The sequence below is a fragment of the Bidens hawaiensis genome, unplaced genomic scaffold (assembly GCF_021521415.1).
Source record: "Bidens hawaiensis isolate Kalapana, Puna unplaced genomic scaffold, B.hawaiensis_p1.1 tig00059809_1, whole genome shotgun sequence".
In the NCBI taxonomy this organism is placed as follows: domain Eukaryota; kingdom Viridiplantae; phylum Streptophyta; class Magnoliopsida; order Asterales; family Asteraceae; genus Bidens; species Bidens hawaiensis.
In genome coordinates, this window is record NW_027500757.1 from 14436 (window position 1) to 17322 (window position 2887).

Here is a 2887-nt window from a genome sequence, read left to right on the forward strand (position 1 = left end):
TTAAAAATGAACTAAAGGGTCTTATGATAATATACGGCTCAAAGATGAACCCGAGATCTAGCCTAGAACGTTTTAAACCTATAAAGGTTTAAAATTTATGTCTAAAACGGGATAGATCTTGATGCAGTGATAGTAATGGGTGTAAACCGGGTATGAATGATGATGATAAAGGTTAAAAGTTCATAATTTGGACCATAGACCAAGATACTGGGCAAGGTGGAAACGTAAGATAGGAAAATTAGCAAAACTGGGGGTTCTCGGCCAAATGTGAGAATCCTTAGTCAAATCTTATGGTTCTCGGTCAAACAGGCAATCAACAATAGTTCACGGCCAGGAAGATTCTCGGTTGTAACATCCTAAAATTTTTATAATGTTAAATAAAAGAAAGTTATGTTTAGTGATTTCACGTTTTAGTTATTTAATGTCGAGTAAGGAACGGGTCATGGGCTTAGATTACGTAAGATGGGTTAAATGAGAATGGGCCTTGGGTCCGTGGGCTTGAGAGATATAAATACCCATCCCAAGCCCAAGATATCATTTTATTTCCATCTTTCTCTTTTACACACTCAAAAACACACTCATAACCGACCGAGATCCGAAGTCGAGACCCGAGATTTTGCTGGTAGATCTGAGTTGGAAAGGTAAGAACTAATCCCGCAAAGCTAATATTACTGAAAATGGTTAGGATTTGACGGGTTAATCGGACCCGAAACACAACTGCCCAAATCGGACCCCTAAAACGTCGATTTTAGGCCGATTTGATGGTTGGGATTTGTAGGCGCCGATCATACGATTCCGTGGGTACCAAAATCGAGTTATTTGGCTAAGAAACGAAGGAGTTATGGGCAATCAGATCTGCAGCGCGACAACTTCGCCTTCATCTGGGCAACTTCGCCTGCAAGCTAAGTTCGCCTGATGAACTTCGCCTGCAAGCCAAGTTCGCCTGATGATAAGTTCGCCTGAAGCCAAGTTCGCCTGATGGCAACTTCGCTGAAATGGTAACTTCGCCTAAGGTTTAACTTCGCCTAAAAGCCAAGTTCGCCTGAGGTTTAACTTCGCCTAAAAGCCAAGTTCGCCTGAGGTTTAACTTCGCCTAAAAGCCAAGTTCGCCTGAGGTTTAACTTCGCCTAAAAGCCAAGTTCGCCTGAGGTTTAACTTCGCCTAAAAGCCAAGTTCGCCTAAGGTTTAACTTCGCCTGAAGCCAAGTTCGCCTAAGGTTTAACTTCGCCTGAAGCCAAGTTCGCCTAAGGTTTAACTTCGCCTAAAGTGAAGTTCGCTCAGAAAATAAATTAAAAACCTAATGGAAAATGTGTTAAGGCAGTTATCGAAAATAAAATTTTTCCAAGCTGACCTGGCAGCTTAACCCCAGCCAGGGGCTCTGCCCCTTGGACCCCGCTAGGGGCTGCCGCCCCTAGAACCCCGCTGCCAGGGGCGCTGCCCCCGGACCCCCGTTCGTTGTGGGTCATTTATAGATAGAATACAAAGCGTGTAGTAGTAGTTAATTGATATGTGTAAATATTATACAGTTAGCCGAGCCCAGTTAAAGAAAGGAATTACGATCAACGGCGAGCGTAACAGGATCCAGGTGAGTTTCTAGCCCCATTCCTTGTTATGTTTTCGGGGCTGTGTGCATACTTGATGTGTTGTTAATACACTTATCCTAAGTGATAAGTGTATGCCATATGTGATATATGTGATATGTATGAATGATTGCTTGATGGTACGTGAACGATCTTCGGATATTGCACGTACTGTCAGGTTGTAACGTTATAAATATGGCAAGTATGATATGTATGTTTACGTGTATGAACGTAATAAAGTTAATAAAAGAAGGAAATGACGGTTGTATGGTTGTATGGTTACGAAAAGGGTACCAAGCCCTAATAATACTCGAGGTATGTTGCATGGTTGTATGGTAACGAAGGGGAAACTGAACCCTACTAATATTCGAAAGCAAGGGACCAGACCCTTATAATATCTGTGATGTTAGGGACCAGACCCTTATAATATCTGTGATGTTAGGGACCAGACCCTTACAATATCTGTGATGTTAGGGACCAGACCCTTATAATATCTGTGATGTTAGGGACCAGACCCTTACAATATCTGTGATGTTAGGGACCAGACCCTTATAATATCTGTGATGTTAGGGACCAGACCCTTATAATATCTGTGAGGTTATAGGGCGAAAGGCTCTTTAAAACGTATGATTATGAATGTAAAGAAAGTATGTAAGTAAGAATGAAGGTATGAGTACTTATGTGTGTATAAAAGAAAGTTATGAGGTTAAGTACGTATGTATGTAAGAAGGTGTTGTATAGTATTGTATGATTAACTAGAACTCACTCAGCGTAGCTGACTTTTAGTATGCACGCAGGTGAGTAGGATGAGACAGCTGGCTTGAGTGGAGGACACATGGCAGAAGACTAAAGCCTGGCATCTGAAGATCTGATATGTTTTATAAGTTATGTTTTGATTTTGAAAGACAAGAGGAATGTTTTAAGACATGATTATGAATTGATATGTAATGTTTTATGAAAGTTTTATATTCCGCGTAAAGTTTTAATTAACTCTGATATTTAGAACTGTGTTTATGAGTAAATCCAACACGAAAGTAGGGTTACCGGTAACGGGGCCTTACAAGTTGGTATCAGAGCAAAGTTCGAGAGATTTAAGCATCCTACATGCTTAGACTCGAACAGAGAATGGGATTTAAGTAAGAAAGGAAAGAAGATGCCAGTCCAAGAATGCCATGTGTCGCTCAAGCAAGATCAGTAAAGGTAAACTGTATGATTAAATGATATATGTTAATGAGAAAGAAAAGATATGTGAACGTCAGGGATAGGAATAATTGATTGTTGATTTGACTAACTACTTAAGTAGAACC